Here is a 26,306-nt window from a genome sequence, read left to right on the forward strand (position 1 = left end):
TCTGAAGTCATAGAGAGAGAGAGAGAGACACGGAGAGATAGGAGAGAAAGAGAGTTCACAAGTACTGCAATCCACTACTGTTTTCTTTGGCTGTGTACATGATCCCACCACAGCTCTCAGCACCCATCTGTAGATCTGCGAGGAGGACTTGTGACTTCTGGTTCTCTGACTGACGACCAATCAGGGTTGGCCAGGGGGCGGGCTCAGCAGTTCCCTGGGTTACCCATGTGATTGACGTCCAGCCTCCTGCAGCGGAGCGCGCGGCAGTGTATCACTGATGCTCCTGCTTCCCCCCGGAGCCTGTGGAGAAATCTGGAAGAGAGGAGAGAAGGAAAGAAAACAGAGCAAGAGAAATGATAATTATCTGAAGTCCTTCACTCTTTCCCTCCTGCTCGCTTTGCTGGAAAGATGAAAGCTGGAGCTCTGGAAGAAGCCGGCTGAAGGGAGAGGAAAGGAAGGATTCTTCAACAAGGGGGAGATTTGTTGGTAAGAGAAGCCGCATGCTACTTTTCTGTGTCTTGGCTTTAGTCAGTCACCTGTCCTTGCCAGCACTGTGAAATATGGGATAGCAGGTAAAGTGGAGGGGGGAGGTCTCTGGATTGTGTGCGCTTGAGGCAGATTTTCCTGCATCCTGCGTGGTTGTACAAGGCTGTTTGGTGTTACTGTATGAAACCTACATCACACATTAAGCCCGTTCTACAGTCTCAGGTAGGCAAATGTTTTAGCTGAGTAAGAGCCGCTGGGTCTGAGGCAGGGTGATTCCAAAGATTCTGTATATGTGAGCTCTAGCAGGAGTACAGTTACAGCTGAGGCCAGGAATTTAAGGCTTGTCTACTGTATCTGCATAGGAGGAGGAGTATTAATTACATAACACTTCATCTATACTCTTGTATCAGAGCTGTGCAGCACCATGCTGTCCCATCAGTCCAGAGAAACCTCACTGCTCCCTTCCTTTCTACTGTAACCTAGAAAGACACAAAGGCAGTTTCTAATGGGATAGGCTGATCTTCAAAGGACACTTACACCGAATTATCCATACCTCTTTATCTATATGTATGACTGCATCACCCTGTTTTCAGTTTAAAGCTTTGCTGTGCTTCAGCTGCGCTTCACTGCTGTGCGCAGGCGAATGTTTGATCCTCTCGATGCAATTTAAAGATCATAAAGAGAGACGGGTCATGCGCGAGGTCTGCATTGCTCTTAGCACCTGGGGTCTGTGCCACCAGGACTTCCTAAAACCTCCATTAGGAACCTCGGGCCAGGCGACAGCTGGCTCTCCCCCCTTGCCCCCAGGACTCAGCTCTGCACCATCAGGGACTTGGCTTTCTGCTCGGCTGCTCTAACGTTGCGAGTCCTCTTCCCGACCACCTGAGGACACCTCAAAGGCTTGAATGCTGTTTTGGATCAGGTGTGAAAACTTTCAGCAGGAGGAAGTCTTTATTTATTTATTTTCTTAATTGTCTGCTTTGGGGGGCTTTTTTCCTGAAGTAAAATAACCAAAACCTTCAATTTAGATCCAAAAATGTTAAATATCTGGAGTTTTCTGCAAGGTACAATTGATGTTATTCAAAAACATGATTTTAACATACAAAACTCTGAATCTTGTTATCACTGTGGTGATAATGCTGATATCTGCATGGTGAAATCAAAGTATTTCGTCTATGCTTTGGCATGTGAGTCACAAAGATACACATGCTAAAACAGTTTTATCTAGTGGTATAGCACAAAAAAAAGTCTTAACAATTTAAACAAATCTTACAGATGTACGTGATGAATAGATGAATGGATGAATGACGATATTTTCTATGCCAACCATCTTGATGTGAGATGACTCACGCCACTCATAAAACTCCATCTTGTCTCCTCGCTAATGTTGCAGCCTAACAGATTTTTGAGGTTTGACGTAGGCAACCTTTAACGATACCCTTTACAGTTTGGACCTGATAGTTCTCACAACACTGTAATCTGTTATCTTTGTGACTGCAGGTCTGGTATCGGTCCGCTCGTTGAATTCAGATGCTTGTTGCAGATACAAATCTAAAGAATAAATCTACGGGACGGCAGCTCGTACGGAGGCTGCTTTCTGTGTGCCATCACTGAGGCCTAATCAGATATTCCATAGCATGAGAGTAGCTACAGTTGGAGGTGTTTGGGTCTCTAGAGCTACTGCCTGTCTGCCTGCCTGCGTAGGAGGAACCATCTCTTCTTCACAGCTCTGTCTACCGCAGATATAAAGCTTTGGGATTCGTTTTTGCTTTCTGCTTGTTTTTAGAGCACTGCAGGGAAAGATGACAGGGAGAAAAAGCGAGGGGATAGGGGAGACCGCGGGCCAAATTTCAGCCCACAAATTCACAAGTACTGAGATATTCACCTTAACCCACAGATTCACTGGGATGTCCCTCAGCTGTGGAATTCTTCTAGCGAACTGTAAAGTAACATCGGCATAGTCCTGCGATTGCAGCCTAAAGGCTAACCTCAGAATATCACCTGATCAGTCCTGACTGGTAAAAGCATGGCAGTCGTGTTTTAGCATGCCTGTTGGATAACAGGATGACTGTGTGTCAGTGACACTGCGTAAGTGGCAACAGGAGGTGCAAAACTCTAATTAATGTCAAACTCAGTTGTTGAAAGCTAAAGAAAAAGCTTTTATATAAGAAAACAAGTCTGAAAATTGAACCAGCTTTGCATTCATATCACATAGCTTCGATGATACTAACATTGATGTGTGAAAAATGAGAGGAGGGGCAGTTTCTTGTGCAGCTCTTTACAACCTTGTAATATTTGGATTTGATACAGTGGCTCTCTTCCACTTTCAGCTTTTGGCCTGTCCTCCTCCACTTACCCCGGACCAGTCGCACCAGATGCCTGCTCGTCCCTGAGCCTGCTCTTCTGCAGGTTTCTTCCTGTTAAAACAGAGTTTTTCCTCCCCACCCTTGCCAAGTGCTTGCTCAAAGCGGGTCGTCTGATTGTAAGACTTTTCCTTCCAATATAAAGTGCCTTGAGGTGACTGGTATTGTGATTTAGTGCTATATAAGTAAAATTAGATGGATTTGATGGATTAATGCAGCCAATAAGAATAAATGTCAACTCAAACTGATTTAGGCAGAAGATGGAAAATTATAGTCAGAATGTTGCGGCTTCCCTTCAGTATTTGTTCCATAGTTGCTACATTGGCATACATGCAACCTGCTTCATCTGACAGATCGTCTTTTCTGCATCCAGGTTGTCAGCTTCGAGGTAAGGGAAAGTTTTCAGTTCTAGGAACAGGCATCCTTTTAACTCTGCACAAGTTATACTGCGTTTTCACTCTGTGAGCCCTATCTGCTTTGCGGCATATTTCCCTAAACAAACCACAAGTTCCTTTTTGCCTCCTCTCCTCCTGCCGAGCATGAAGGTGCCATCTGACACACCATTTAATTCCCTTATTTATACAGCTGATATCATATGGGAGAGCGTTGATCTTTTGCTGCTATTGGCACCTTGTCCTTGTGAGGTTACACGTGAATTTGAAACCAGGCAGCAGGACTTCAGGACTAGTGTACTTCTGCCAAACTTACTTTTCTCTAACTCAGGCTGCTTCACCGTTGATGCCGTGTTTTAAAGATGGATGTGTACCGCTACGTATTAATATTTTCCTCCAGTGGGTTAAAATGGAGGCTGTGCTTATTATTGCCATGGTGATTCATAGCATGTGAGCATCATGATGCCTTTCCTTTTAAAATTTCCCTTCACCATGCACACACACACTCGACCGAACTTTTAGATAAACTATTTTTTTTCTGAGCCCATGAACTAAATGAAGTCAAACCTGCCTTCTTGTTGTTACTGTCTGTATGTATTTATATCCAGATGATTATCCTGTCTGGTTTCAAGGTCACAGAGACTTTCTAAAGGCGATCTGGTCATGATGACACCCCTGTGGTCCAACCTCCATTGTGGGATATTCTTTTTACATCCCACAGTCCGATGGCAATGTCAAAGCTGCGACAGCAGATGTTTGAAGCTTCAGCAGTATAACTGGTTATCTCAGGTTTACATTGTACGTAACCTGCTCAGCTGTGTCCGTATTCTCTGAAGGTGTTTTTCCACATTTGAACAGCTGTACTGAACTGTGCGGTGTTTGATTTTATCTGTGTTTCTCGGGGAAGATGTGTACTGTTGCTCATAAACCTGCTAATTAAGACTTCCAGGGAATGTGGGAAGGTTTGATGCAGATTGAAAGATTGGAAAGATTGTGGACTAGTTCTTCTGAGGTGTAGGGATCTGGGAGATGTAGGATATTCTGCCACTAAGATTTATTAGGTCTGGACACACAGACATGTTACCAAAGGAACTGCACTATGAAGTTTTCACTCCAATGGTGTTGCAGCAATACACTGTGCACAGGAGCAGGCCAGCAAACCCTTTTTTTTCCTTTGTCTGATAAACATCAATTTGACAGATTCAGATTCTCTAAAGAAGGAACTGCAATTTGTAAACAACACAAACCTAAAACAGAGGCACCTAAACCTCATCCGGACACCTATCCAGGATGTTAATCTTCCTTACAAGCTTTTATCTGTTTTTATAGTCGTCTTTTAACTTCTCCCATTTAATGCCACTTGGGTTGAAGCTGAAGGAATTTGCACATTCATATAGTCTCCGTTTTGGGCTGCCTTTTCACAGTTTTTTGTAATGAATGCAAGTAAGGTGTGAGCAAAGCAACAGTAACAATATAAATAACAATGCACCAGTGGCTGAGTTTATGAAATGTCAGAGCTGACCATCCAGCCTAAGCATGCAATATACAAGAGTGAGAGCTTTAAGGTGAGAGGTTTCAGGTTTGTACTAAAGGTAGTATCCAGTGTTTCTAAGCATTGTGGAGAGGGATGCATATAAATGAGATTACCTTAATCTAAAACTGACATTTAAGTGGAAGCTACAAGTCTCTTTCTTGCCTCAAAGGACAGCGGGGGACGCTTCTCCACCAGTTGCTTGAATGCAGTGAAAAAGAGAAAAAGGCATCAGTTATAATGCCTGCGTGTTTATATTCAGATACTAACTCAGTCTCAGAGCCCTGGAATGTAGCAGTTGTGTGGCTTGTAGTCTGTATTTTACTTCTAAATTCCATATATTTCTTTTTGTTTGTTTGTTTGTTTGTTTGTTTGTTTGTTTGTTTGTTCGTTTGTTTGTTTGTTTGTTATTTTTGGTGAGATGGGAGCACTAGAATTGCGCATGTTTCTGATCTTCTGGTGCCAGCACCAAGCCTTTGGCATGAACGTGGCTGCAGCCACATTCTGATACCCCCCATCGTGTGACTGCTTAGAGAAACCGGATCATGGGAACATATTCCGTGAAAACCTGAAATGGTTTTTTTTAGAGCAAAACGTAGATTAAATCATCTCAACTGTGGTGATACAGAGCATGATCATTCTCGCTCACAGAAGACACGTATTCATCACAGGATAATGGCTGATTCTATTTCACTGAGCTGCTTTGGTTTCAGGTCAGTGTGACACTGTTATGACTTCATGGGTAACTTAAACGGGACAGATGTATTGTTAATGTGATTGGGAACATCTGTGCTTATGCTACTCTGACAAGTCAACATGACTGCTGTGGAAAATGCCTGTTTTGTTAGGCTGCTATCTATGTTTGAGTCAGAAAAAGAAGTTGCATTTTATAGAAATCATTCAAAGATTTGTCAAATAACTTGTAGTTTGTAGTTTCCAACAGGATTGGCAGAATAAACGCCAAATGGCCTGTGCTGCAATACAACAGCATTTTTCTTTGTATTGTAAAAGAGTTAACAATTAGGGAACTGTCATTTCTTGGTTATAATACTGTATTTCATATTTTTCCCTTTTCTTTGATTGATCCACCTCAGGGTGTATTGATGATGACCACATTTGAAATATAATGTGTCAATAATATGTCAAGGATAATCGGGCAGTTGTTCTTTATGTATGTTACTATAGCACGAGTTTAGTTCCAGACTCTGGCTACCTCATTGCACTTTGAGTCTAATTTTCAGCACATAACAACCGCTGTGGTTCATTTTGACTCACTGAATGACAATAATCTTGTCACTGTGAACTCTTTTGGGGCACGATATCTGATGTCGTGAGCGTCCCAATGCACCACAGTAAATGTGTCCATGAAGTGAAATGTACATTGTTATCCAATTTTTAAACGATACAACACCAGCCCCTGTCCCCTCGATGCCTCTTTTTACTCAAAGGAACTAATTTTCTTGCTGCCATGTCTTGACAGAAAGTAGTCCGTGTGAGACCATAACTCAATCCTAATGTTGCACCCGTCATACTCTGTGCATCATGCACTGTACGTACCACATAGATGCCTCACACTTGTCATTAAGCTTATTGGCTCTAGTAATCCTACCCTGGATTTTACTTCTTTTTTGTTGTTGTTGTTTAAAAGAAAGTATAAATGTGCTTTTTGAGTGAAATGTAAACATAGTGGATAGTAGTCTAAGGAGCTTGGAAAGAAAAGCATCTGGACTTCTTTAAGTTTCCTTGAAGACGTTTCATCCAAGAAGCTTCTTAAGTTTTAAGAGCAACTGGTGGAGATAACCAGATTTCAAGCCCTATGGGAGTGCAGTGCCCCCAAGAGGGTCATGAACCCCCCTATGGATTTTCTACCTAATCACACGAGCCAAGGTGTGAAAGTGGGTGTGGGTCACAATCAGCCGAGGTTTTGGGTGAACCCATTGTGAAGCCTAGCCCCACCCTATCATGTGATTTCCTGAGGTCAAATGGCCCAGGATGTGAGTGGGAGTTAAGGCGTCTGGGAAGGGATCTCAAAACTGTATTATAGATGACAGACAGTTGGTGTCGTAAGCCACCGCCTCTGTTCATCCATCTAACACAGATGGTTAGAAAGAGTAGTGAAAGAAGCCATCGATGTCCACTGTGAACGACCATCTTGGCTCGTGTGATGAGCCAAGATGACCATCTTGGGGACACTCCCATAGGGCTTTAAATCTGGGACTCAACCACCAGTTGCTCTTAGAACTGAAGAAGCTTGTTGGGTGAGAGGTGAAGACTTAGACTACGATGACCTGGATGACTGAGAACTTTCACAGACATAATGGATAGTAATAAACTGGATTTTAAAAATTCCTTTTTTATCCGAGGACCAAAATCGCATATAAATTCAGAACCCATCGTGCTCTTTAAAGCTAATTAATTTCTAGTTTATTAAATAAGAAAAAAAAACCTCTGTGTGGCCCTGTGCCATATGTTGGTCATGCAGTCCTTTGCTTGGAATATAAGGTACAGTTGCAACTTGGAAAACCACTTAGATTTATTTTTGAAATCCTTCAAAACATCACTTAGTGCTGTTAGATGAAATAAAAACAGCTCCTTCATTTGAAAGTAATAAGCAGAGGCTTTAGCGTAACTGATTCTGCTCCTGCATCTATTAGAGCAGGCATATGTGCTTGTTTTTAGTTTGTGAGGACTGGAAAAATCGGTAAGCATTCAGTGTAGGTACACAAGTCTAATCAGCGTAATAAGAAAAACTCTGCAAACCAATCTACTTAAAGTAGGCCCGGCTACAAGTGAAGCATTCTGACCCACATATATGAAGACAGACGTGCAATCCAGAAAAAGAGAAATGGTGCTAGAAAGAAGGTTTTTCATCTGTCCATAAAATTCAGGCTAAGTGCAGATGAATTGCTTCCTAAGTAGTCTGGTTTAGAAAGATTATGTGTGTGTTTGCGCTCGTCTGTCTGTACAGTTACTGTATAGTTGCATCATTCTCAGCTGGATTACGAAACAGTGAGAAATGAGCAGAGACTGGGAAGAAAGAGAGCGAGAGACAAAGGAGGCGACAGATGAGAGAAGCAAAGCTTGTCAGGTTTCCACAATATTAAACATAAAAAAACGATATTTAATTTTTCTGTCACAAGTTATAAAAACAGCAGAAAGAAAACGCTGGCACAGTTTAAGGAGCCTCGGAGAGGATGACTCATTCAAGTGATGAGCTTTCAACAGTTCCCGTTGCTGAAAAACATGTAAGCGCGTTAATCTGCGGTCAGCAAAAAACAGCCCATAATCGATGTTTCTGATTATCCTGCAGCTTCAGATAAACAGCATCTGTCAGGTGTCATTACTGCGCAGATTAAGGATTCAACACAATCATACGACAGACAATCAGACAGCCTTTTTAATCTTATGACGTGTTTATTTTGCAATTTCAGAAACAAAATCCCCCAGATCCATTTTTTTGATTGAATAAGAGAATAACAGTGACAGTTTCATGAGTATGAAAACCCTGCTTAACTGCAGTCATCCCTTAGGCTTACACAGATTCTTTTTCTCACTCTCTTTTGAGAACATGTCTTCTTGCGTGTCCTCTGCTATATTGAGACCAATTGCCACTGTTATCTCTGCACTAGTCTCCTTGTGGAAATGTGTTATCCACAGTCAAAATGGACTGGTTAACATTCACAGGTGCAGGGAGGATATTTACTTCCATGCCTGTTACAAAAAAATGCCTCACCCCGACCAGAGGTGAAGATAATAACAGTTCACAGACATGTGTGGATCACTAAAAAGAAACCTAGAGCGTTCAAGGTGAGGAGCCCCAGATTAAAATTCAATTAAGCTAAAATACAAAGACATGAGGGAGGCCCAGTGTATGGCGATTGGCACCAAATGTTCAGAGTTCACACAGATTCTCCATGTGCCTGTGTGTGTTTTTCCTCCCACACTTCAAAAACAGGTTCTCAATACTTTCATATTTGATTCTGAACTTGCTTTAGGTGCAGATCTACTCAGGATGTGCCCCAGCTCTTGACCTTTTGGAAAGGCTCCACCCTCAACCCCAAACATCCACACAATACTAATACGTTTAGACTCGTTTCAGCAATATTCCTTTTTTTCTAAGACCAATACTGATATTTAGGGATTTAAAAATATTTTCTGTATGTTCAGTGTTGGGTAAGTTACTTTAAAATAGTAACTTAGTTACATTACTAGTTACTTCTCTCAAAATTAACTCAGTTACTTCAAGTTACTCGTTACTTTCAAAGTAACTAGTTACTAGGGAAAGTAACTTTGGTTTTACACAGAATTCTCTTGTTAATGTGTTTCTTCCATAACTTTGCCAGTCTTCTAGCTTGCTTACTTGCCACAAGTGCACTGTGCCACCGACCAATAGAAAGGAAAAGATAATGTGCATATTTCCACGAGAGAAAACCCACGCCTGGACCGTCATTGACTGCTGCCATGATTCTAGCCTACGTCACAGCATCATGCGCGCCTTTTACATCCAACACAAAAACTGCAGTCGTGGTGCTTTCGATTGTACACAGAACTCAGAAATTCTGCCTTCTGAATAGGAAGATGTAGGCAACACCAGACTGCAGATGAGCTGCATACAGGGCTGGACTGGGACAGAAAATTGGCCCGGGCATTTTGACTAGAGACCGGCCCACCATTATAGGAAAAATCATAAAGCCTTTGAATGAAAATAAACACTGTTGTGACAGTGATGTTCACTGTTTTGATGGTATATATGCATCAATCTATCAATCGTTTGTTGTAAGATTCAGATAATTATTTTTTAAAAGCTAGACATTTTAAATGAGAATAAGAAAGAAAAGTATTTCTTTGTGCCCCCCTCTCCCTGTTAATGCCCTACATGCGCCCTGGCAACACTTTGCTAGACCCGCCCCTGCACAGTTACCAGCTGTCAGCTACCTAAAAAAGGATCCTGGTGTTATTTGTCTCTCAGAAACAGTTCATAACTTCCCTTCAACTCATTCATGTCACCTAAAAGGTAAACCTGTTTCTCCATCACCTGTTCAGCTCTGATGATTCAGTAAGGACATCTCCTGGTTTCATCTTCATGTTTCCCTCTCACCAGATAACCAAACCATATCATGACCAGCAGCTTTACAGCTGTGGCTCCAGCAAACATCAGCTGATACTAGAAATTAATATTAAATAAACTCTAACAATAGCTGATCAAGCTTAAACGTGCTGATGTTGTTTAGCGCGACATCCGCTGGTTTCCTCTTTCGGCGCAAAGTGAGCGATAAACAAACAAGAGAGCCGATCAGCTGATCATTGATCAGTTTTCATGATTGAAGTAGAAACGGGAGAGGGAGGGGGGAGAATGAAAGAAGAAGAGGCAGCTGTGCAGCAAAGACACAGAATAACTCCAGCTTTGTGCCTTTTTCATTGTAGCTGAATTACGGGACAAACTGTTCCTTTTCACCTCAATAAGAAACGCTTAATATTTTCTCTGAATACCAGACGGGACGGTTGGCAACTCTAATAACTTATGAACAAAATAAAGTTCAACATCATTAACTTCATAGCACCCACCCAGCTGTATAGAAACTCTGTCATGCTAGCTAGCACGCAGTACGGAAAAAGTCAGAATAACAAAAATAAACTCCACCTAAACTTGGTTCATATCTGACCCAGAGAGACTGCAGGTCATAACTTCTTACCTGAAGTTCAGTTCACACTTGGACCGGCGGCCGCCTCGGGTCTCTTTTCCTTCTGCCTCCCTTTTCCTTCATCCACCTGCTGCCTCCACCACTTGCTAATGTTACTGAATCTGTGGAAGCTCCGCGATAGCCACCACACGAAGTAACGAGTAACGACCCTATCTAAATCCCAGTAATGAGTAACGCGTTCCTGATTTTGGCATAATAACTAGTTACCGTGCTCGTTACCACAATAATAACGTAGTTACTGTAACGCGTTACTTAATAACGCATTAGTCCCAACACTGTTTATGTTACATATTTAGTTTTGTTATGTTGCTGCCAAGTCATCGATTACTCCTTTGCCTGACTATGCTTGGATCAGCTGTTTGTTGTTGTTTGTAGTGTCACAAACCCATTTGGCAACAGGCGCATTGGAGAGTGCCCTCTGGTGAACAAACTGAGCAACATCCACACTCTTAATGTGGTTGAAGGGTGTTTCTTCGGTCTCTACTTTACTTTTTCATTTCAGTTTTCAGTTTTTATAAATGTGATACTGATATATCAGCTAATAGCTGACATCAGTCGCTATATCACTCGGGCTCTAAATGTATCTTTTAGTTTATTCAGTTTATTATTATTGTCCCCTTTTTAAATTATACAATAAAACAGTGTCCCACTCCTATTCAGAGGGCTCAGATCCCATCCCTGCTCCATACTGACATAGGACCATACCATGTTGTGATTAATTTGCTGCATTGCGCTCCAGGGCAGACATTATACGAAGAGAATTTGGAACAAAGAACTGTTATGTTTACAGCCTTGCAGTTCCTTTGTTTATGGCCTCAGCTGTCACAACAGCAAACAAAGCAGAAGTCCGCCCACAAACAGTTTTTTGGTGGTTGATTACAGAAATAGGAGGGGGAAACTGTTTCTGCCAGACTGCTATGATAAGATTTGGTGCGAGCAAGGTTGCCTCTTCTTCCTTTACTATGTATTCTTTTACAATATCCAAAGTTTGACAAAACTCTAAAGGAAAGTCACAGTGCAAAACATAAAGGTGTATATTTGCAGCTGTAGAGTATGTAACAATAAAAGTCTTGCATCTAAATACATTTAATTATCACCAACAATTAGATACTTAGTACACAAAATCGAAATTTCTCCTTGTTTTAAGTGAAATGCGACATTTATGCGATGTAGCTAAGAAGACTGCAAAGCTACAGGTTTGGGGTTTTTTTACTCTCTGATTATGATCACTGAACTGTTTAGACAATGGAGACAACCACTCAGAGCCAAAGCATTTTAGATAAAGACGTGCCATCAAAATGCTTCACTGACAATCTAAAAATATCGCTGCAGGGGTGGAAATCCACCTGATGCATGATGTATGCGTGTGCCTCTGCATCTAATATCACCTGCCAACAAAAAAACAAACCCACTTACAGCGACTGCAGGTTTAGACACACAGTGTGATTCAAACCGGGTCAAACATGGTAAAACACCGCCTTACTATGTTTTTTCAAACTGCTTTTGCTTTATCTTCCATTGTGATCGTTTTCCTTTGCTGAGCAGTATCGCGCAAGAGTTCTTGCAGGACTGAACAAGAGGAGCACTCCTGTGACAAGCTAATGTGAAGCAAATATAATGATTTGACATGATCACTGCATGGTTTTGCATTCTGACATTAGCTACTTAGCATCTGGATGGATGAGCAACTCAGTGGACAGTCAAACTTTTGACCCGAAAAATGGTCAGATCACTAAACTTCCTCTAGTAGTTGTTGAGATATTTGGTTTTGTCTAATGATGTCTTGTCTTGAGAAGAAGAAAACTCGGAAGGTTAACCAAGGTCACTTTGGGAGGAATATGTCTCCTCTCCTCTCCTCTCCTCTCCTCTCCTCTCCTCAGCTCTGTAGGTTACCATAGCACCCGGGAGAGAAAAAGTCAACCCACACAGAGTCTCCTACCACTCATTCTCTTCCGCTATCTCTCTCTTTCTCTCTTTCGCTCTCATCCTAGTGCACCATTGTGTCTTTCAGTTTGCTCCTTCACTCTACCACATGTTTCTCTCTCACAGTCCTACCTGCCTCCCGCTGTTCTGATCTCAAGACCATCATTTTGTTGGATTTGTAGTTGTTTTTTTAAATACTATTTGCTCTACTCTAACGGTAAATTCGGCATTACCTGGGTATTTGCGTGCAGGTTTGTATGCTGTAGATGCTCAGTTATGAATATGCAGATATGTTCTGCCCAACGTGACAACTCAGCTTCACTGTCCACCCACACACACAGGATGCCCATGGACACATACACATTCGCAGAGCTCCACGGGGGGAAGAGTGGGCTCTCACTGAGGCTCTCCAGACTCCAGAATTGTTGGCAGTAGCAGGGACAGCACAGGCCACTAACTTGTGTCTTCTCTCGTATTTTTTTTCGTTCTGTCACTAGTCAAGTGTTGCTGTGCTGCTTCTGTACGATGCTAACATTTGCTGGAAATTTGTGTGAATCATAGTCTGAGTTGGTGTTTGCGTGCATTTGATGCTGTTGACAGAGTGAGTCATCTGGGACTTTTCACAGTTATTGCTCAGATAAATTGAACAATTTGGGATTGCCAGCTTGGACGACTATATATGCTTGTAAAGGTGTGCAAGAAAAACTCCCAAACATAATAGAAGTGTTCAAGATATTTCAGAGTTGAAGAAAAAGAGGGAAAAAAGGAGGGACCAGTTTGCTCTGGGAGCCCCTTAACTGGAAAATGCCATCTGTTGTCTGCTCTATCCAGTATTAACTGTATTAAATAATCCATGTGGCCGGATGATCATCAGGATTGTCCCAAGTGCTAATGAATATGGGAATTGTGGAATTTGGCCAGTTACGTAGGTATACTGCAGAGATCCTACAAAGAAAGATTTATGCGTGCATTTCAACCTATAGACTGTATTTAGATGATGAATGTTGTCATTGTAGTGTCACTTATTGGCTTGAAGCCTCCCCTTTAAGTTTATGATTGTCACCCTGCTGGTTGTATGGACAAATATTTATGTCAGGTGCTAACTTATCTGTTAATGTCAGCAAGCTTTGGTTAGCAGGTTGTAAAATCATGTAGACATGCTAATTTCCTCTCTGGGCATTTTATCATGCAAATCTAGCTGATGTTCAGACTCGAGTGGCTGTTCAAGAGACTGCAGTTTTTAGCCTTGCTGCCACTTTGTTACCTTTACCGTTAAAAACCACCGCCAACAAAAGCAGTTACCTACCTAATTTATGCACGCTCATTTTATTTCATCTCATTGTGAGCGGCCATGTTGTGTTTTTCCATTGTTCAGATAATTAACTGTTGTTCAGGAGAAGTGCTCATGTTGTAGTGAGCACTTCTCCTCCACTCACCTCTTTTTCACTCTCCTCTACTGCACGTCATAAACTTTATTGCTTCTCCCTTGCATGGTTTGCGCTTTATTCACATTGTTGTTCATGATCTGTCTCTGCCTCTCTTTTATATTTTCTCTTCTAATTTCCTCTCTCATCCCACTGCTAGTCCCAGCAGATAACTGCCCCCCTCTGACCCTGGTACTGCCAGAGGTTTAATGGGGGTTCTTCCTAGTCTTCTTAGTCATTTCTTAGTCATCTTAGGATCACCGGATCACTCATTTCTGTCTCTTTCGCTAGTACCATAGTGGTGTTCTGTGCTATATAAATATAACAGAACAGAGTGTGTTTAGGTTCCGGTGGCACATCTTGGACTGATGCATGTATAGAAACCGTACATGCTATCACGCTATTACCAAAGTCGTTTAGATCTTTTTGGTGTTTTGGGGAGGGGTGTCATCCTCTGCCAGAAGGATCACCTCAAGTGTTAAAAGTTTCGTGCATGCAGGCATGCACTCATGATAGAGTTGACACATGGCAAAAAACATCCCACCTGCAGTTGAGCGGACCACCTGCATGTCTGTGTGGAAAGTAACAAATCGATTGATGCTGGAAACAGGTTGGAGAAGTTCATTGTTGCAAATGTGTATGTTCACAAGCCACAAGCAACTGACTGCAGAGGTGCATATAATGTTTGATTATTTTAAAGGAGGAGGATTTTGTGTGCGTGTGCATTGCCTGTTACCATGGGGTTTACACTGATCTGTCCTCCTGTCAGAATCCACACTTCCTGTTTTGTGAGCAAGCAGGGGGGAGGGGGGAGTACTGACAGCTGTGTGTGTGCACTTTTGGATGGCTCTTCTCTTTGAGGACCAGTCGGAGTTTTAGAGCTTGGGAGCGGAGACAGCTTGACTCACCCTCACTTTTGGGAATTTCAATAAAGGTTTGTTGGAGTTTTAGGGTTCAGCTTAGAATCAGGTGTAGGTTAGAGTCGCAATCAGGAAATTGATTGATTGACTATTCAAGTTCATAACGGGGCTCGTAAGGGGCTCAGGAATACATTGTGCCAGTCAAGGTCCTCACAGTGATAGAAATATACAAATATATGTGTGTGTGTTTGTGTGCTCCGTCGTATGCAGCAGGTGGAGCTCTGGTTCCAGTGCTGGATGTCACACGTAAGCCTGCATCTCTTTGAGTGAACACACTAAGAGAATTTACCCTCAATGAAGTAAAATCCGTTTTTTGGGTAAAGAGGACACGTGTGTTGGTTAAAACAACACAACTGACCTAACATGTTACAAAACAATTGTGCTTGTGTGTAGGAGGGAGGCACTGAGGAACTTACCTGTTTCTCAATTACACAGACTTCAGCAAAACAAACTGTTTTCTCAACATTTTATGAGAAAAGACTCACCTGGAGGTTTAAACCTGAAATTTGCAAGAGAGTCCTGAAACGACAAAATATTAATGTGACATGCTTTTTCATTAGTTGGAGAAACTGGAGCTCCTGGAGAAAGCCTTGCAAGCACAGAGAGAACATGCAACCTCCACACATGGAGCTGCAATGTTACCTCTTGCTGTGAGGAAAAAGTGCTAGCCACTGAACCCCTGCTCTTGTTCTGTGGCCATGTCAGTGTCAAACGGGTCTTCGTGTTATCCACACTGACCGCATGATGTCGAGATCAGGGTTCTGTGTCCTGTTGCTATGTTTCTGAACAGAATTTGGAAACCATCCTTTCTTTTAGTTCAGGCCAGAGTTTAGGAAATGCAAGCATTTGCATATATTGCCACACATTTCTTGCTGCGAAGTTATACTGTTTAATTAACTCTATTTAATTACTGAGATCTAAAGCAATTATGGCAATATGTAAAACTAACAAGCGAAAATTACTCAAGTTATTCATGTTAATATGCGACAATAGGTAGACAGATCGGAGATAGATCAAACTTCCTCTCCACTCTCTCTCCATTATAATCATCTTTTCTGTGCTCTCCTCATTAGTTTCCATGGTAACGGAGTGTTGCTGAGCTGGTCGTCAGGCTGCCCACTCAGCCCGCACGGCTTTCAAATACACACACACATGACACACACACTTATGTAGTACACAAACTCATTCACCTACAGATACTTATACACACACACACACACACACACATATGTATATATATATATATATATATATATATATATATATATATATATATATATATATATATATATATATATATATATATATATATATATATATGTCAGTGACACAGTTACATATAGAAGAACAAACACTGTGTTACATTCATACTAAGAACACAAATAGTAGATCTTCAGTAATCAAATGCTTGCAGGTATGCAGGTCCCCAACATGCACTCAGACACATACATATTCCAATTAATATGATCTTCAAAAGAAAAGGAATCCAAGAACGCTCACATATACAAAACTTGTGCTGGTGTACTGTGTATCAGTTAGCTAGCCCACTCAGAGCGCTGCAGAGACAAAGACAGAAACAGAAATACCAAAGTAGGTTAGAGCAAAGCATTCTGGGATAGCAGGATACCCCCTGGGCTTCTGCAAGAGGCTCTCTTTCTTTCTCCTTCTTACTGCTTCTAGCTCTGACTGACTCTCTGTTCTTTCCTTTCCTTTTTCTCCCACATGTTTTACTTCTTGCTCTATTTCTTCTCTTTTGCGGTCTTACTTCTCATTCACCTCATTTCTTTGTGTTTCTGCTGTTTGACTTGCTTTTGTCTGTCTTCATGAAGTTGTGTGTGTATGCACGAGTGTGAGATGAACATATCTTAATGACAGAAGTAAAAACAGATGTACTGAGTTGAATAAATATATTTTATCAGGTATTTTTATTACATTTTTGATTGGCTATTATTTCTATGACTGTATTATAGTGAGATTAGTGTTCCACTTTCGACCACTACTCGGAGTCGAGACAAACATATCGCTCTGTGTGATGGAAGGTACAAAGCCGATGCACACATAAGTGTTGAAACTCTAATATTTCATGATTGGGAACTTCCTAAAAACAAAGTTTGCTACTTTCTAATTTTGAGTTGTTTTTTTTTAAATAGAAGGATCTACACAAGATGGCAGGGTACACAAGACTGGGCCTCATTTCTTAGAAGTATGATTGTGAAAATCTAATTTGCAAACCTTGTTAAGCTGACAAGGTCGTTCCAAAAAATCTAATTGCTGAAGATGTTTGTAGAAGTAGTCATAATTTACTAGTTTTGGAAGCAGTGAGGGTGTTAACAGGTCAAAAAACGAGCAACTAAAACTGTTAAAACTGTTTAGGCTCTTTTTTATATATGGACACCAACGTTTTTGGTAATTAGTGTGTAATGGACAATGCAAGACAATTAATCTTAGAACTGCAGCACAATACAGTTATTCTGACCAAATGCTTGAATACAAGTCATGAAGAAAAGAACAAGGTTGGCACATAAATCAAAGTTGATTGTTAAAAGCTGATTTCCACATATAAACTTCTATTATAAAGGGCTAATTTTCTGACCCTTTCTTTGGATACTCGGGAACAAGGAGAGCCGAACTGTCATCTGATCACTACGTGGTGGTGAGTTGGATCGGATGGCTGAAAGGCCTGGCACACCCAAAACTACAGTGAGTTTGAGCGGTAGTTAGTGTGTCTGGCAGAGTCCTGGAGATCTTCAACAGCAGTTTCCACACCAGATGGTAAAAAATGACGGTAAAGTGAGCTGTCAAGCTAACAAGGAATCTTTTCTTATTTAGCTTGTGGGACTCTGAAGGCAGCTGACATGTACCAGCAAGCCAAGGAAAGTGCTGATTTGGCAAATGTTGAACAAAAAACCTGGGTATAGTAGGAGTTTGGTGAGGCTGTAAAACAAGGCTTTGGATCAGCCTCAAAGAGATTTTGGCAAACACTCAAGAAGACTGAGGAAGGGGAGTGCTGTTGGTGTTGCGGTTGCTGAGCGCAACTTTGGTTTGGCAGGCTGGGTTGTTTGTTCCCCTTTTTAAAAATACGAATTAAAGGGTATGCTGCAGTTTCACACTTGGCACTGCTGGCTAGGTCTGTACAAGAATACTGAAGATGAGGGTCCTCCATGGACAGTCTCAAGACAACGCAGTATTACGCAAAACATGTAACACACAGTACGTCCACTGTGTCTATTTCACACTTTGCCTCCCCAAAGCATGATATGGACACGCATGCAGAAGTTGCAGTAACAGCAGAGATATTTTATTTCAAGCGACATGAAAATAACCACAAGAAAGCGTTTTAAGAGACATTATTATTAACACGTTTATATGTAAATACATATTAGCCACCTAGCTTAACCCTTGTATGGTGTTCGGGTCTGTGAGACCCGTGTTCAGTTTTTTTCAAAAGAAAAATTAAACAATTAATTATTTTTTCACGTGTAAATGTGTTGTGTCTTTCCACTCACTCCACTTGATTATAACTGATTTATTTATAACATTTTATATAAAAGAAAAACGAGAAGCACATTAATTCATAAATGTGATCTAACAAAGGTAAAGGGAAAAAATTAACCATGTTTGCTGTTCATATGTCTTGTAATTGGGATGAAGTAAACATCTGTTGAGTAATTTAACATAAAATTGTTTGATAGTGTTAATTTGGAAAGCCAAAACTCTAGCAGGTCCACCAGACCCATGAACACTGGCTGAGTAACAAAAATACGAACACCACACAAGGGTTAATTGCTGCTCGCATAGAAGGACCCTGGAATGTACTTCAGGCTTTCCTTGGTCACTACAAATTTCTTTGCTTTAAATATGTTATCTCCCCCAACTGGTACTGCAACCTCTGCATGCGTGTCCGTTTTGACGCTTTGGAGAGGCAAATGTGAAATGAACACGGTGGACGGGCGTGTGTATTACATGCTTTGCCCGTGATATCGTTATGGTAATACTCTCGGTGTACCAAACAATATAAGTTCCTGCCACCAGCCACAGGCAGCCATAGGTGTGTAATGTAGCAACGGATGCCTCTTATTTGAGGCATTTCAGATATTTCCTGGTAGCTCAAGGATCGAAGCAGGTTTTAGTCATAAATGCTGACTGCTGTTTGTTGCTGTGTTCACTGAGGTGTATTATGACCTGATGGCTTTTCATAATTTAGTGCGTGTTTTGCTTGTTTCTGTGCATCTTAATAAAGATTCACTCTGAGTCTTATCTTTAAAATCTGTCTCTATTTCCTTCCTAAAATGACCTTGATCTGTTGTATTTGCGATGATGATGATGATCTCTGTTTTTAGATGGGTGTTTTTAAAGTAATTTCTGTGACTAATGAAATGAGTTTGGGCACGCTTTTGGTTCTTAGAAACTTAGACAGGAAAGATGTTTTGCCTAATTAAAGTCGAGTGATGATTCTGTTATTCAACTTTATTTGCCTTCACCACCATTAGCATGTGTCGGCATATATCAACATTTAGCAGGAACTTATTAAAGGGACATAAATCCCACCTGTCACTTCCTGGTAGCACAGCATTCAGAAACAAAAGAAAACATAGTTAACTTTGCACCTTAAATAATCCTGTTGTAAACATTGAATCATCCGTACATTTACAAATTGCACTTCGCCTCTTGGTTCAGTCACTTAATTTCAGTCATTTGGCCCTTTTCTTTCTTTGTTTTAATTAACATATTGCTTGAAAAAAATGAGAGAAGAAAACAAAGTGATGGCCTGAGAGAGAGGAAAGATGGAAAAGGGAGAAAGGAGGAAAAAAGGGGGGGCTGGCAAATCTGTTATGGAAATCCAGAGAGTAGTTGAAGTCTTGCTGGCTTGGTCCCCAGTGTTTGACTGTGCCCACTATAACACTTTGAATTGCAATGAAAGTCTTCAGGGACTTTTTTCTCTGGCTAAAGGAGGCTTAATTGGTACCAGCTTTTATTGTTGTAGGCCATTGATAAACAATACTCCCACCCCCCGGCTATAAAGCAACTCGTCACATTGTTTACTGTATATTTGCAGATGAACCAGGATACTTACACATGTGTGTGTGTGTGTGTGTGTGTGTGTGTGTGTGTGTGTGTGTGTGTGTGTGTGTGTGTGTGTGTGTGTGTGTGCGTGCATTAGATGGTCAGTAATGCCAGAAGCTGACAATAAAAGATACCAGGTTCAACTTCAGAGATGAAAGGTACAACTGAGGGTGATGTGAAAAAAGAGCAAAGAAAAGAAGTAAAAGGGTGAAGATGAAGAGGAAAGGTAGTTAAGGAGACAGGAGGTGCCGCAAAGAAGTCAAACAAAAAAAAATATGGGATGAGAGCAGAACAAAAGGAGAGATGAAAGAAGACTAGAAGAAAGAAGAAAGTGGGGGAGGTGGGAAGTGAGGAAAGGAAATGGCAGGTGAGAGAAGGAAAGGCGGAAAGGCACATGCAGAGGAGAGAAGTTTCAGGAAATAAAGACATGAAAGGAAAAGACAAAGTGATGAGGGAGAGAAAAGTGAACAGGAGAAGAAGAAATAGGACATGAAAGGAAATGAAAATACAAATACGTAAAGAAGAAAAAGAGCAACATGGAAGAAATGGGAAGAAAAGATATGAGAGTGGAGGAATCACAGGGAATATGGGAACATTGTGAGTTTCACCGCCTCGGGCAAAACTCTCCATGCATCCCTCCTCACGTGCCTCTTTGCCTACCCTCTTCCTCCTCCTTTTGTCTTCCTCATGTCTCCGCCTTTCTTCACTCCACCTCTTCCCCCAGCTCCCACATGCATGCAGATGATGGCATGTAAGGATTGTTGCCCCTCTGTGTCTCCTCGTCTCATTTTATCAGCACACTAAAGCCACACAGGCCTCACATTTATGTGTGTCAGGGTCTTTATGTAGATCGTGTTGTCATTCGTGCGCGTGGATCCCTTTCTCTGTGTGAGCGTCCCAGAAAAGACCGACCTCGGGGAGTTATGCTCCACTTTCCCTCCTTTATTAATTCACCCTTCGCTCTCACTCTTGTTTGCCAGGCTGGACGGCGTGGAGGGAGAGAGAGAGAGAAGGAGGGCGTAAGAGAAAAAGGCAGGACAAACAGAACAAGTTCAAAGCAGAACCGAGACAGACAGTAAACACTCGCTTATTCGGTTCCCTGGCACTTGTATTTTTAGTAGAGATAAAAACATTAATGCAAGTTGTACTTTGCTTCTGAAAATATGACGCTGAACATTTTCGTTCTTTTAAAAGCAACCCATTTTCACCATCAACAATCGTTACACAAATCCTTGGAAAACTGCAGGTCTTTGTCCAACAGGAGGCAGTGGATTTGTTTTCTTTTTTTTCATTCCACAGATAAGAACAGGGTGAAGCAGCCAACAGACTGTGGGTGGGCAGGGGAGTCAGCACTGGAAAGAAAAAGACTGTATGAGCTTTTCAGTACTGATGGTGAAAACCACTGAATATATAGTTTCCTTCCATTTTTTTTGTCTGTGCACCCATTTGTTCAGTGTAAAATCTCCACTCCAGAGGTTGATGACAGTTTTGCAAATGCTGCCATAGACTGCTGAATTAAAGTTCTCATCCAAAGAAAAAGCTTGGCCCACTGGAGCCAGTTGTACATTCTTTGTTTTGTTTGATAGCCAGGCAAAGCTTGTGGTTTGTTCGGGAAATCAGTTACTAACGAGCCACAACCTGTCTCTTTGTGTTAGCCCTGCAGTTGGCTGGCACCCTGTCCAGAGTGTACCTCACCTCTCAGCCGAGATAGGTCCATTCTCCACATGACCCTGAATGGGATAAGTCATTTAGGAGATGAGATTTGTTGACATCACAAAACATTATTTATATCAAAGCCTCCTTAATGTAAAGTCGGCATTGTAAGACACAGTTGGAAAGCAATCATATAATCCTTGCATTAAGAATGGGCTGAATGGATATCACTGTGGAATAAAAACCAATTAAAAAAAAGTTTTTAAAAAAATCAAGACAAGACAAGGGCTAGCCCATGCTTGTTGCAACATGGAAGTGGCATAAAAGAATGCCAGAAAACACAAAAATTGATCGATTGCATTGATATCCAACCTGAAATCCCAGCATTAAAAACTGCCATGACCCTTAAAATGCTTATTCTTGACACTAGTGGTACATTCAAAAGGAGACTGCTGCTCAAAGAAAGACGAATGATCTGAGAATTTCACATTTCTACTCCTTTTTCGCAATGGTTACATTAATGCCTACTACCACCAGCAGAAATAAAAAATTATATTTGTTAATAATTGAAAGGTTTGATTTTTTTAAAGATTCCATCAAGATGTTGCATGTGAAGGACTTGCAAACTTTATGCAACTGTTTCAGCAAACATCATATATATACTTGAAATGTTATCACAAGCCCCTGAATTCATCACAAAAAACCACTCTGTGCCAAAGAATGACCAAAGCTCTTGCTGGGTGACCATGTATCGCTTAAAGTACCAGCTGATGCAATTTTGCATTACTCTCTTTGCAAGTCAAAAGTATCTGATGCAACCTGTAAGAAGTGTTGCCTTCTACTTTTGTTGCGTTCCGATGCAGACGACACTTCTAATTTTAAAGCAGAGTGCACTTTCTTTGAACTTTAAACTAGCTCTAAGTGCTTAAACTCATGTGATGCTGTTGAACTTCTATTATGCATTAATAAACACGGTAATATAAATGAACCAAAACAACACTATACTGATCACACACTGATCAGTCACACAATGAAGAATGCCGATAATGTGTGACTGATAAAATCAATCATAAAATATTGAGTAGACTGCCATAATAGCTCCAAAACAGCTCTGACCATGGACATTTGATATCTGAGGTTATCATTTGGCCTCCCTGAGATGAGAATCCTGGAGATACACCATTAGATTAGGATTTGAAAGTTGGAGACTTGTACCTCGAGCCATTACTGAGCAGTTTTTTTGCTGTCGAAGGGCACATTGTCCTACAGGGTCAACCAAATGCTGTTGGGGAATGTAGATGTCAGTGTGTGCTTTGTTTACATTATTGTAGGTGATACATTACTTTTAGATAAATGCCAAAAGAAGGCTTGAGTTGAGGCTGATCTGTATACTTGAAATTCAATCAAGTCTCAATGTTATCAAGTCTTTAAGTGATAACATATGAACCATGCTTCTGGGTCCAAACTACTCTGAGTTTATTAAGGCTGTTGTGCTTTTAAGATGTTGTAATGCTTTGTATCTTGTTCTGTTTAATCTGAACAAGCCCCTAAAAAATGCAGTGATCACTGTCGGCCTCTCTGTTTTTTTATTACTACTATTCATTTTAAAGCTCAGTTTTTAAAACATTACGATGTAAATACATGCAGCAGTATATTAATGACTAACCTCATATTCGGATGGATTATCTCAGTTGTTCTCCTGACTGAAGTTTGGTCCGTTTACAGCATCCTGCCATGCGATTGCATTTGTCCCTAACCATCGGGAACTTTCACGTTAACTTTTATCAAGCGGAAAAAAGCAAGTGTTCACCTTCCAGTGTGTGTGTTTATATTATGCTAACAAAGGTGTGTCACTAGGGCCGACCGTGGCTCAGGGGGTTGGGAAGCGCATCTGTAACCGGAAGGTCGCCGGTTCGATCCGCGGCGAGCCCTCTCTGTCCTGGTCGTTGTGTCCTTGGGCAAGACACTTTACCCTGCCGCCTACTGGTGTTGGCCAGAGGGGCCAATGGCGCGATATGGCAGCCTCGCTTCAGTATGGGGCAGACTGACTGCAGCTGTGGCTACAACCGTAGCTTGCCTCCACCAGTGTGTGAATACGAGAGTGAATGAATAGTGGCATTGTAAAGCGCTTTGGGTGCCTTGAAAAGCGCTATATAAATCATTACTAGCACATCACGTAGCACATCATTATATACCAGCTAGTTCAACTTCAGTAATCCTCACTGCTGTTTAGTTTTCTGTTTTCATTTATGTTGGAAGTCCCTCAGTCCCTCATGGTATATTATGTTTAGGTGGAAACTAGCGAGCTAACTTCCTGCTCATTTTCTAACTAACGCCATTAAATTTCATAAATTCTGTTTTCATGGATGCCTGGATTTTAAATATATTGGACCCGGAAACGGCGAATGACATCAGACTTAAAGACCAGATAGTTGGAAATCTTTAAAGATGTTTTTTTTGGTATATATAGCCTCTTAAACTAATATTTGGCATATCTCAGCATAGTATGCAGTGCATACAAAAACAAATCTGAGGAAGCTGATGGAGGTCAAATAAAGATGTGGCGGGCCTCAAAAACTACAGCAATCTACAGCAGAAAAAAAAGCAAAGATAAAATGGAACGAAAAGGAATCTAACATCCAAAGAAGACCTTTGAATGTCCTTCAAGAATCCTGGACTGTTTCTAAAAACTGCTACAATAAAGCTTGCCTAAGAGAGTTCAAGCTTTGTTGAATAATAAAGATAATCATACCTAATATTGACTTGTTGACTAGTTTTATAGCTGGTATTTCCATATATGTTTGCACATTTCAGTAAATCACTGCACATATTTCCCATTTCCTAGCAAAATGAGGGTGGCTCAAGACTTCGTGCGCATTCATGTAATATTTGATGTGATTTGTGTTTTTCAGTAAGCAGCAAGGAGATATCTGTGTGATTCATGTCAAAAGTTGATTGATTGATTTATTTTTTTATGGATTTATAAGTTTGTACATGGCTATTCATGCTTTATTATTGCCAATGACCAATTTCCTGGGGAAACCTTTAGTTTTGTTGCTTTAAGCATCTGAACCCATCTTAATCTACTGACAGGGGAACTTGTTGAATGACTACTTTGGTACCTGAACTTGGCTAAATTGAAATGTTGATATTGTATGTCTGTTATACCTATCACACAAGATTCCCAAAAAGTTCCAGAGAAGGAGAAAATAATCTGTAGAATAAAGTGAAAAGTTTCACCAGTAATTTAAAAATATTTAGTTGATAATTGAAGCTCTCAAACATCAGCATGCTTTAGACAGTACAGCCACAGTAGTCACAATACAGAAAGGGGAGTACGCCAAATGCAATATAACCCTGCAGAACTGTTTGTATTTGGAGATTTTATTTAAGATGATTGAAAAAGAGAGGACAGTTCTACAGTGAGACTGCATTGTCTCTAGATGGGACGCTACATTTCTGTCAATATACAGTACAGCTGTGTTTGTGTGTGCTGGTATCTGAGCTAACCTACTCTGTCTCTAATTATAATCATACGTTTGACACAGCCTTTGTCTCCAGAACAGACCTCACAATCACTCATTCTTTATTCCCATGGTAACAAGCATCCCCATTATTGGATGTCATTTGCATTACTTGGACAGACAAATTGACCCACAGACAGACTGCCTCTGTTGCTGCTCTCTCATTGGTTAAATGTACTTCACTACCAATGGAAATTTTAATTTTACTTTGCTTAGCAATAATAACAGTTCACTTGTGATAATGAAGTGAGTTTGTACCATATTGAGGGGGCAGTGGCTGAGGCCATGTACCGTAAAATCTTGGTAGAGCACCTCTTTCCCTCAGCCTAAACATGAGTCGGGGATAGATCGTCCACCATGACAGTGACCCAAGACATACCATCAAGCCACCAAATGAGTGGCTAGAGAAGAAGCACATTAAGGTCATGGAGTGGCCTAGCTAGTCTTCAGACATCAGTACTATAGAAAGTCTGCAGAGGAAGCTAAATGGTAAATGGCCTGTATTTATATAGCGCTTTTACCCTAAGGACCCCAAAGCGCTTTACATATCCAGTCATCCACCCATTCACACACTGGTGATGGCAAGCTACATTGTAGCCACAGCCACCCTGGGGCGCACTGACAGAGGCGAGGCTGCCGGACACTGGCGCCACCGGGCCCTCTGACCACCACCAGTAGGCAATGGGTGAGGTGTCTTACCCAAGGACACAACGACCGAGACTGTCCGAGCCGGGGCTCGAACCGGCAACCTTCCGATTACAAGGCGAACTCCCAACTCTTGAGCCACGATCACCCCAAGCTAAAGCTTGAAGTTGCCAAGCAGCAGCCAAGAAACCCAAAGGATTTGGGCCAAAAATGGCTCCTGAGACGTGTGCAAACCTAGTGACCACCAACAACAAACAGCTTTACCATGTGCTTACCAACAAGGGTTTATCCACCAAGTTCTAAGTCATGTTTTGCTTGGGGATAAAATACTTATTTCACTCAATGACACGCCAACCAGTTATGACTTTTGTTGATTTTTGCTCTCTCTCCATAAAATTAAGAGACTGTTCATTTCTTTGTGAGTTAGCCAACCTACAAATTCAGCAAACGATCAAATAATTATTTCCCCCACTGTAATCTTCATTAGTTTTGCATTATGGATTTAATGTATCTTTCATGTGACACGTTTTTAAAATATAGCAAGAAAGAGTGTTCAAAATATGTTTGTTTGTGTGGAGCAGTAGAGTCCATGAACTCATGAACGATTTAAATATATAAATTTCGGTAACAGCAGCACAGAAAATCAGAGGCATGTTGTACAATTTGGCTCAAAGTTGAA

General features: G+C 41.1%; 1 protein-coding gene across 1 annotated transcript in view; it reads left to right on the top strand.

The window, feature by feature from the left end:
- Nucleotides 1-95: 95 nt before the first annotated feature.
- Nucleotides 96-26,306, top strand: part of lrrc7 (leucine rich repeat containing 7) — a 149,376-nt gene continuing 123,165 nt past the window's right edge. The window contains exon 1 of the mRNA XM_080291270.1: nt 96-486. The gene's annotated coding sequence lies outside the window, so the exon portion shown is untranslated. The remainder of the gene's footprint in view (nt 487-26,306) is intronic.

This window comes from Astatotilapia calliptera, chromosome 17 (assembly GCF_964374335.1).
Source record: "Astatotilapia calliptera chromosome 17, fAstCal68.1, whole genome shotgun sequence".
In the NCBI taxonomy this organism is placed as follows: domain Eukaryota; kingdom Metazoa; phylum Chordata; class Actinopteri; order Cichliformes; family Cichlidae; genus Astatotilapia; species Astatotilapia calliptera.